The 10545-nt window shown below is 46.8% G+C and overlaps 1 non-coding gene across 1 annotated transcript; it reads right to left on the bottom strand.

Annotated features, from left to right (window-relative positions):
• Positions 1-8264: 8264 nt before the first annotated feature.
• LOC138526615 (U1 spliceosomal RNA) lies at positions 8265-8426 on the bottom strand. Its single transcript, XR_011283660.1, has one exon. It is a non-coding gene; the product is annotated as a U1 spliceosomal RNA (small nuclear RNA).
• Between the last annotated feature and the right edge of the window lie 2119 nt (positions 8427-10545).

The raw sequence follows: 10545 nt of genomic DNA, 5'->3' as shown, positions 1-10545 counted from the left end.
CTTTGCCATACTTGTATGGATCTACTTTTGTGATTCAAACTGACCACCAACCCTTGAGATGGTTAATGCAAATGAAAGGGGAGAACCCAAAACTTCTAAGATGGTCAATCTGCCTGCAAGGGTTTGATTTCACCATTGAGCACAGAGCAGAATGTCACCACCAAAATGCTGATGGTCTCTCTAGGATATTTTTAACCGACTAGAGGTAGAGATTCATCCTGGAGTGGATTAAATCCTCCTGTCCCTTAGTCTGGGTGGGGCGAGTGTTAGGGAGAATTCTTATAAATGGCTAATTTCCCTTACCTACTGAGTCCCTCAGCAGCTTTGCTGGATTTGTAGGGTTTCTTTTTTTCACCTGGTAAGAGTGTGAGCCTTTTCCCACTCTTACATGTGTTTTGCTGTGTGTGCTTTTACCATTTGTGTGATCTTGGGCTCTGCAGCCTCACCTACTCCATGGGAATCATTTTTTGTGTTTTACACAACACCTTCAGTGCAGTGACACAGGGTTGTCTTTCAGACTCCTCACTGACTCAATGTTTCTTGGTACTGACTACTGTCTCCCAGAAACATGTAAAGTTGCCATTGACTTTATGTAGTCTCTTTAAACCACAGACCCAGTACACCACATCTTACATGGAGTATTGGAAAGGGTTAATTCGTATCCCTTTTTGTCTGTTTCTCTTGGAGAACTGTTTCGTTCCCTTTTCATCAAGACTTGGCTGGTGGCAGTGGTAACTACCCTATTTTTCATACCACGCTTATCTTAAATAACCATGATATTGTTTTAGGCTATTTTATTAGCCTCGAACATAAACCCTCTTGACCAAATATATTGTATTTCAGCTCTGGCTGGGTTTATTAGCCATTTCTTTTTGTAAAAGTCTTTCTCGTGTTTTACTCTGCGCGCCAAACCAGGTTTGATCCCTTTGTTCACCTTCTTTTCGCGGGCTTATGCACAGAAGCCCTCCTTAAGGCGCCTGAAAGTCTGGGTAGGCAGGATGTGAGGGAGGGGTCTTAGGACCCCTGCCGTGGGTTCCCTTGGTAACGCAAGTCGCACTCCTGTTTGATCGGCTGGGTAACTGTCCTTGCCAGGACAGCCACCCTGCTGTGTGATTGACAGCCAGGCTGTATGAATGGGGGAAAACTGCATAAAAAGCAAGTCTCTTGGACTGGAAAGGCAGAGTCGCCACTGGAACGAAAGAACCAACAAGGAGCTGACAGAAGAGGACCCCTACAATGACTGAACCGCCCGGTGAAGCCCTGCTGCTGGTCCATATCTTCAGGATCCAACGACAACAGAGGATCCACCAGGAATCTTCTTTCCTTGAGCTGGTGGGACTAATCAGTTCTCCCAAACTTCAAGCCAGGACCGCTCCTCTGCTCGAATTCGCTGTACAGAGCTACAGTGGGACGGATAGCCAGGAAAGTCGGACCCTGCTTGGGTTTTAAGGAGCGCACCTTTTATTCGTTGCTTTGCTCTGCTGCTGGTTTCTTCCCTGCGTAGTGCAGGACCCTCCAGTCTTCCTACTTCTTGTCAGTCTGACAGTCGCTTCAGGAACCGTGAGCCTGCAGGAACTACCAGGAACGTCCGCCTGAGCTACAGCTCCCTCTCAGTTTTAAGGTACTGTGCAAACACGGTTGTTCGTTTCGTTCAACCACGGGGAAAGTGTGTGAAATCTTTCTCCAATCCGAGGGCTTGTCCTTCTCTTCTCTTTGAAGTAACTTTTGTGCTGACCAACCTCGTACGGAACTCATAGCACGAACCTTCCCGCGAACTACCCTGAACTGTGTGATATTAAGCAAAAGACTTTTGACCTAGTGACTTTGGCCCTAAGCCTTTTTTTCCTGATTCTATCACTGTAGTTCCTCTTGCTCAATTGCCCTGAGTACGTACCTGTTGGTGTGGTTCAATTTCTATTAACTTTGTCTTTCCATCCCTTTTAAATTGCTGAAGTGCCATTTTGCTCCCACTCATTTTGTGAGCTTAACTTGTCTGGAACCTATTCGGAGTGGTGGGGTGTATTAAGAGTGTGATTTTTAAACTGCTTTTTGATAGTGAAATGTTATACAACTGAAGAGTAAATAAATGTATATTCTTTAGTCAGTGTTTGTTTGAATCATAGTAATTTCTGTCCTTTGTGTAACTATTTGATACTGCTCACTTACTCTTGAGATGAGTCTGGCTGCTCAGCCATCACTACCACTTTAACTGTGTAGTACAGGCTTGTACCAAAGGTGAACCTATACTGTCACTTGTAGTCTTAATTGTTTGTGGTGTTTCCAAAGGGCACTGCATATAATTATGCCTAACACAATGCACACCCCATTCTATATTCTACCTACTTCACATACTTAGGGGCAACAGTATTATACAAGTTTTAAAGTTCCAATGTTCACATATTTAGGGGGCACCTTGGTGTTTTAAGGTTGCAGTGATGACAGATTTGGGCACCAGTGTAATAAATGTGATCAGCTGCAATTATGTCATATTGGTGGCACTAGTATAAACAATTTCAGTGACATATGATATATAGGGGGGATACCAGCATCATGAAAATGTTTTACATTGGCAATGGTGTCATATTGCGGGCACACCCATCACAAATATAAGCTTTACAGTGGCAGAGCAGGCATATATTGTGAAAAAAAGGCATCACAAAATATGTTGTAAAATGCTCCTGTGCTTTGTGATCTACACTGTCCTTGAGAAAGTTCTCTAGGCGGTGCTCTCCAGACTTGTGGGGCCCAGTCATGTTTTAGGTATTTCCACCCATGTCACTCTTGGCCTTCCTAGTCTAGGGAGCTTTGAGTTTGTGCCTTGAAATACTGACAACCAACTCTGCACCAGTTGTTGCCATTAGAGCATATGTATGTGTTCCGTCAAAAGGACAGATTTGTTCCCCTTCTCAATCTCCTGGATTATCCAACTACCTACGTCATTGTGTCTCTCATCCACCTCCACAGTTCACCTCCTAGCTGCTCTGTTTCTACCCTAAGAGATTTGGGCAATTTTTCTCTGAGTTGTCCCATTCTCCTTTGCTTACTGCTTCTTTTCCTCTTGAGGTCTCTATGCGGTGCTGCCTTCTCCGTCCTATTCTCCCCTTTTAAGACTTTCCATTCTATGCCACTTCTTCTGGTCTCTATATTCTCTTCCAGGTATTTCCAGTCAGTGCTCGCTTCCACAAATTCTTCTTTCTCCTCCAAGTCATCCCCTCCTTCTCACTGTCTTAACTCTCCCAACATGTGCCCTTTTGTCTACCTCTTACATTTGCAAATGGCAAACTGAATCTAGCTGCGGTGCATTGACTGCGCAGTTGAGGGATGGTTACCAGCATTTCAAAACATGCCAAGTCCCTGGGAAATTTGTTCCTGGGCAATTTGACGACACGTACCTATCATGACCAAGATTTTGAAAAGCATGTCATGTGGTGGAGATATATACATGATGTGTTGATGATATGACAGGGGGACCAAAGGGAACTTGACAATTTTGTTAAAAGATTGAACACCAATACTTTTGGTATAGCATTCACACAGCACAATGACCTTTATTCCATTGATTTCTTAGGCTTACATATATATGTAGTTGACAATATTTTAAGAACCTGTACATACTGTGAGAAACCAGAGGGCTTCTTCTCTCCTACACCCCCTGGATCCTCTTCTCAGGTGGCCTGGGAAAGGCCATTGTTTTTCTATCCTGACCCTGGGGGTGGAGAAACGAGGGAGGATCACCTGAGTGGAGGGTCCTTGGGGATTGGGAAAAGGATACCCACTTGTATATCATGGCATTCCCCTTTCCCTTCTGAGAACCAACCTAACCCTCCCATGGCCTTTCTGGGCTACTGTGAACTAGCTCCCCTCAATTGTCCTCATTCAACCTACTACAGTACCGGGATGAGGAAGAGGAGACTAGGAGTAGTGAACACCAGTAGGTATTTTCTCCACTCTAGTACGGAGACGAAGAAGAAATAGTACCATTGAGGAAGTCAGGCATGTGCAACAAATAGGCTGCATAGAGGTCAGGCAATTAAACCTACTGACCCACACCTGTGGACCTTTACCACTTCTAGGGAGTATAAAAGGTGGGGCTGCACACCATGGAGGGGAGCAGGGAATGGAACGGGCTGGAGGGAGCTGCACAAGTCTGGAGAAGGAGAGAGACACCCATGCCGAGTGCGGGCTGGGAGAGTGTCTAACTGTCCGGCTGAGCTGCGGTTGCCGATAAATACAGCAAGAAGCTGTGCTCCACCCAAAGCCCAGAGCCACCGTGGCAAAGAGGAGAGTGAGGGAAGCTCTTGATAGCAGCCATGAGAGAGGCAAAGCTTGTGGATCAAGGAGGTTCAAACAGAGAATTGGCAAAGTAATAGAGTGAGGTCGCGCACAACCAGTAAATGCATTCCAGGGAACACTTTGTCCGCAGCGTCTGCTACTACTGACACCTATCTGAGAATGCTGAACGAACTGAAACAAGATCTGTGAATGCTGAGGGATCTGAAAGTAATTGGACATGGTCCTGAATAATATATTGAACACTTGAATACTGAATGAATTGAAAGTCCCAATGATCAACTTTTGGAAATACAATTTGAAGCCAAGTAAGTAATGAACACATGGAATGAGATGTTAAGAAAATATTGAATACCGAACTGAATGGAAACTTTATGGGCAAAGCTACGATCTGATGAAAGATAAATGTGAAAGTGCCCATTTGAAAACAGCATACGAAATAAGAGAGCAAGTGTGGAAATGTGCAAAAGAGCATGAAAGAAAGGTGGTGAAGAAATAAAAGCACCATGTCGCGAACTCTATGCATGAATACAGTGCAGCAAGGCCAAAGACTGGCAGAGGATATGTGACATTGTGGCAAAGCCAAGAGAATAACCAGAAGCCAAGTGAGTGTGAACTGGCACATAAAGCCAAGAGGCTAACAAGGAGAAGTTCCGCAAGTGTGAATCTTTACACGGGGCAAATACAGAAGAACCTGTGTGGGCTGAAGAGCCTAGGGTTCCTGGTTGCGCAACCTGTATTGGATGGACCGTGTGGTCTGACAACTGTGCCTAGGCCAGGAACCACTCCAATGTGAAAGCCAAAGACATTGTTGAAGTAAACCAAGAAGGAGTAATTTAAGTGTACTGTTCATTTAATCTAGAAGGAGTGTCAAATTAATCTGGAGTTGTGTTGAACATTAAAAGACTAATTACGAAGGCCCCCAGGGGGCACACAGATGACGGTCAACTGAATCTGCTCCTCTGTCACTCGGGCCCTATAATGTGCGTTTGCCCCCACTTGCAGCCCCCATGGTGAGGAAGTAACCCCCTAGATCAGGCTTGTCCAACCTTTTTGAATGTGGGGCTGAAGCATTAACTTTTTGTCACCCAGTGGGCTGGCGAGCCAAAAGTCAACAACCTCACCCAAAGCAGTATATTAAAAAGCTATATTGTGTGACCTTTGACACAATAGCATCACAGGCAGTGATAGCCATTGTTAGGAAATATTTCTTAATTGTGGGTAATTTTCCTTCCATGTGGCAACCCCTAAACTTTTTGCTGTTGTTTTCACCCTGATCTAGACTTTGCCAGAGAAGTGCAGCCTTCTGCCGCACTCCTCTGGGCTTTCGCTCCATTCTTACGGGGAAACTGACATGCCCTTAAAACAGTCAGTACCGGGAAACGCTGTTTTCCGTAGTTTCTTTATCATGTTGCAGCTTTCGTGCAACATGACACAAGAGGGCACTGTAAGCTAAGCTACTGCTCTCTTGGGTCTCTAGTCTTCTACAGGGCCTAGATACTCTGTTTGGATTGTAAATGATCGGTGCAAGTGAATCACGGACGGGAATGGTGGCAGCGGTCGTTTCTTGTGTTTTTGAGCTCCTTTTGGCGTTTTAAGCGCGTTTTCCCCGCTTAGCCCAAAATGGTGGCCTGGCTCCCAAAATGGCCAGACCACGAGGCTCTTTGTCCTGTCCGCTGACCGTCTTGCCCCCTTCACCTTCCCCAGGTCGAGCTGACCCGGGGCCTTCCTTATTTGGGCATGTACTTTCCCGTGAAACACAGATGCTTTCGCGGGCTTCTACAGGCCTTGTGTGTGCCTCCAGGATGTGGGCTGGGATGTCTGGTCCCAATACACATCCTGGGTGCCAGAGAGTCTAGTGTGGTATGAATGCCTGGGACCACCGTGGTCCGTGATAGGTCCACGTATGGCGTGAGTGTTTAATGAGCGGATCTCCCATTGGGTCCCCTCCGTTTTGGCGCGAAGGGAACCGTGGATAAGAGGGGGCTGGAAACGCCACTATCATGTCGATCTCCTGAGTTCTCACGAACAAATGAATACAGGAGCCAAGTATCCTGCAACCACGAGGCTGAACCGAGGAATCGCTGGTGACCCGCTGAAGGACTGCTCCTCTGCACTGCTGTCGCCTTGTGAAACCCTTTCTACCTCTGATCGAACCAGAAGGCCTGTACTGGTACTTCGACCCTTGGAATAGCGGGGACAGCTATTCTCAGCATCGTCACCATCTCCTGCACGTAAGCCTTCGGAAGTGTCTCTGGGCCATCCAGCAGACTGACCAGCCTACCCAGGAGTCTTGCTCTGTAACCGCCGTCAGGTTGTGTTGTATATCGAGTCCTTGTCACTCTCACACGATTCGTACACTTGGCATTCCCAGGTCTGAAGTGAGTAGTGTACATTTGGCTGAGATACACACGACCGCTCCGTTGCCCTGCTGTGGTAACAAACTGTGCGTGTTCACTTCGTTTGGGACATCTTTAACTCAACTCTGCTGCTGCAGAATCTACACGACGACAAGACGTCCCCTGCTCCCCTGAACCTGCCATCACTGAAACTGACGCGGAGAAGCCTGGGTCTGCTTGCATCGGGGACCGGTGAGTAGCATAGCTAGGAACTGGTCGCCCTCCTGCAGGAGCCCATAGCTTTTCCCCTCTGCTTCTGCCCACAGTAGAGGCTGCGCTTGAGTCGCGGAACTCTGTTCTTCTTCATTTGTGCACCAAACTGAACTGCCTGATTCCCTCGAAGCGACTCCCCTTTTTGCCCGTTGGCACCAGCGTGTGAAGGTACTTTTGAGCACAAGGCTCCACTCTTCGTAGGGCTTGGACTTCCTTTTAGTTAGGTGCCTCTGAAGGCGGACTGGGTCTAATCATTATTTTGCACTGCCTGTTTTCCTCCCCTTCTAGGTGGACTACACATTTCGTGCATCTAACGCTTTAGACTCGTTTGTATTTGTATATATATTGTATTGGTTTGGTATGTGTTGGTTTACTAGAGTTTTATTGTGATTTCTCGCAACGGTCATTGTTGCAAAGGCCTTGGAATAAATGTGTATATATTTTTAATATAACACCCGTTTGGAGTAATTTGTAAGTGTCCTTGCTTTGTGTGCTCATTGCGGGCTTTCAGTCACCCTCACCCCTCTTGAGACCTAGTCTTGACCGCCGCGATCGCTACCCTGATTGGTCTGGCTTGTCCAGAGGTTACCCTGTTCCAAGTAATTAGGTTGGCCTTCTGAACCTCTGCGCCTCCAGGACAGAGTTCAGAAATCCGTCTTAACAGCCATGCAGTCCCAAGGATAGCTTTTGGTGTCATGGGCAGTGATCAAAGTTAGTTGCTTGTGATTTCTTTCAGTGTCTATGTGTTAATATTTTTCTGAAATAGTGGGGGCGACCGAGCGTAGCGAGGGAGCTACAAGGTTCTAGGGAGGTTTTTGCGGGGGTTCCCCCCAAGAATTTCTTTTATATGGGGTTGAAATGGTGCATTTTACAGCAGAAAAGGTGACCAAAAAGCCTTAAGTTTACCATCAGTTCTAAAGGGGAACATGAAAATTCCATGTCACCAACAGCAGAAAAGAACATTTTACAACACAACACATTTTAATGATCAATGTGTCCACAGTGTAAGACAGCACTGTCACTGATGTAACACATTGTCATGCTGGTTGTACCCAAAATATGCCTCTGTAGCAACATGTCTATGCTGGCTGTTCCCAATTTAGGCCAGCATTGTCCTGTACAAAGCATGATTGATGCTGCCTGAGCATGTGCAGTGTGCCCAATACATATGGCAGCTTATCTCTGTAATACACATTACTTCTGTGGTGATGAAAGAAGCATAATTCAATTCAACAGATAAAATGTGGAAAAGCGGTCACCCAAAGGTGAACCTAATTGAAGAAACGCAATGTGAGCACAATCTAAAAGTATGCAACCTAGCAGGCCTAGTGCACACTTTACCTTTTCTTTCACCAATAAATCGGGGGGAGAGCGCGAACGCAGTCCCCCACTACCAGAAATAATGCAGTCGTGTATCCCGCATTTGGGGACATAGCAGGGGTCAGCAAATCCGATGTGCAATGGGTAAGCCTCACCCTGGGAGATCTGCCCTTGAGATCAGATTCTCCCCTGCCAGCTAAGTATGAGTTGCATGCAAGAGGGCAGGGGTTTGGTCAGTTCTAGGAAGCCCCGCTACGCGAGGGTGAGAAGGCAGGCACTGACCAAGCCCCAACCCCACAAACCCCGGAAGCTCTGAGCGTCTGCAGAGCTGCCTGTCCCGCGTGTAGTGGAAGAAGAGCAGATTGTAGCGCAGTTCCTTTCTCCCATCAGGCGCTGCTAGGCCCGAGATTTGTATAAATAGCAGGATGGCTCAAGCAGGCCTGTTGCAGTCTGCCCACTGGCCTGTTAACCCCACACGGGCCCATGGCCCTCCTGAGCGTAGCTGCTCAGCGCTTGCCCCATTGACACCATCATAATCATCCTGGACCTCGACGCTCCACCACCCCTGAATCTCAGAGTTCTGCTCAATGACAATGCTGAAGCTTTGGCATCTTTGCCGTAACCATATGTAGTGTTGTGTCAGCCGAGCCTGCACAGCGCCAAAGGCAAGTATTCCCTTGTCAGGGCCCAGAGCTCACTGAGTCTTTCAGTGCCATCCACTTGGCATGGCCTACTGTTCCCAGCGTTTTCTACCCGCAAATCAGCACCACTGCCAAACAGAACTGCATCATTGGGGCCCATCGCTGCTGCTCTTTGACTTGACCCCAGCCCAGTGCAAAGGCACCCATGCTTCTGATCTGATGCTGAAAAGCCTGGCTCTGCTGAGATCTGAAAGACAAGAACTAAGGTATTTTGGGAACATAGTACTATTGTTTTTTTTGTTGCAACTGTATCAGCTCACACCTCTCCTGAAGGGTATTGGCTGCCCTCAGACTGCGCTACCAAAAGAGTGAAAATAAGTTATACCTGTTGGGCTTGCCTGTTTCACTTTTATGGTTGGGATCACTGCTGCATGGGTATTAAGCACGTTATAAATAACCTATCATATCAGATCATATCATAGATCACAGATCAAGATCATAAGCAACTTCCAGAAACCTTGGCAGGTGGTCCACTGAGGCCCATTTGCAGGTTGCAGTGTGTTATTGGGGCACTATTAGGGTAACATATTGTGCTGTACATGTGGTATTCGCCATGCTTTGATACCCCACTGGCCACATCAATATAATGTGCAATGTGCTTGGTATAATGCATGGACATTTTCATCAATCCGCACTGTGCTTAGTGGTAAACGTAACTGAGCTCCTGCTGTTCTTCTTTGTCTCGAGACGAGGAAAAAAAGCACTGCAAAGGTTAAGTTTCTCAGCTTCCACTCGTATTTTCTCCAGAGCTGCAGAAACTATTCGAAGTGTACTCCGATCCATTTTGTGAACAAACTCAATCCACTAACAAACGAGAACTTTGGTTCCCATTGATTTGGATTTGGATTTTGTTTCCTTTCTATACTTTTCTGGAGAGCATTTTTTGAAAGGTTGTTTTTGAGTGTGTAGATTATTTGCTATTGGCCTCTTTTGCCGAATGGCAATTTCGACAAAACATGTTTCTGGCGCATTTTTTTATGCTTTTTTACCAAAAAAATATAGATGGTAATTTTGGGTAAGGTATATAGAAAGTGAGGGTGCTGGGGTTCTGCCACCGGTTTTTGTGGTAAAAAAAGCAACAAAATTGACCCAAATGAATGTGGCGAAATTAGCATTCGCCATAAAAAATGCAGAGAAAGTTTATTGATGCAATTATTTATGTGTCCAAAGGTAAATCACAGCATGGCTGGGATTTGTAAGGGGGCCATGGTGATTGAATCAGGTTTACTGGTGAAAGGATGGTGATCCAGCACAGAGCGGCTCCTTTTGTGCCAATGTTTCCAAGTCTCCCTCAAAAATATTGTGACTGATGATGCTGATAGCAGTCCAGTAGAGTGAGTGTGCGCTCATGGCGCCTATGGCGTAAATCCATAGGAAAACGGTGGCTGGGAGGAGGAGATATGGTTCCCTCCGCTTCAGCCGAGAAACTGAAAGTGAGGGACGGAGGCCGGGATCCAGAGATGAGGGCATGCCTCTGCTGAGCAGACCCGGTGTGAAGAGGGCCGACCAACGCCGGTGCCGGCGCGCCTGCCCCTATCAGAGGGGGCCTGAGGTGAGAGTGAGGGTAGTGCTCCCCCGGGTATATGGTACCGCCTAGGGCTTTTTGCCCGCCCAACCCCTGA

This window comes from Ambystoma mexicanum, chromosome 7p, assembly GCF_040938575.1.
Source record: "Ambystoma mexicanum isolate Mex_15411 chromosome 7p, UKY_AmexF1_1, whole genome shotgun sequence".
Lineage (NCBI taxonomy): Eukaryota > Metazoa > Chordata > Amphibia > Caudata > Ambystomatidae > Ambystoma > Ambystoma mexicanum.
Note: the sequence above shows the minus strand (reverse complement) of the source record. Positions and strands in the feature narration are given on the sequence as shown.